The sequence below is a fragment of the Pecten maximus genome, chromosome 6, assembly GCF_902652985.1.
Source record: "Pecten maximus chromosome 6, xPecMax1.1, whole genome shotgun sequence".
NCBI classification, from domain to species: Eukaryota; Metazoa; Mollusca; class Bivalvia; order Pectinida; family Pectinidae; genus Pecten; species Pecten maximus.
This window is the reverse complement of record NC_047020.1, coordinates 44,275,757-44,276,118: the sequence shown is the minus strand read 5'-3', so window position 1 is coordinate 44,276,118 and position 362 is coordinate 44,275,757.

The following is a 362-nucleotide window of genomic DNA, read 5'->3' as shown; positions in this document are numbered from 1 at the left end:
TTTTATACTTAAGTAGTTCAAAACTTGCATTTATGTGTTTAAAACCAACTTATACCTAATAGCCATGCAGGGTATTAGACAGGTCGAAACGATGTGATACACATTTAGATACGCTATAACAATACACGATATGTATTGAAAATACAGGAGTGTCTGCTACTTTTTTGTTTTGTTGAAAGTGTGCAAAGTCTTCCAATATCTTGTAAAAAAATGCTTATTCCTTTCTATTTTGATCTTAGAATAACAAAGACATCATTTTTTTAAGGACAATTATTTCAAAATTAGGTATCAATTCCATCTATTTTAATAGATCCAATATCAACATTAACAATAAATTGTAATTTGTAATTTGTTGTTTTTCA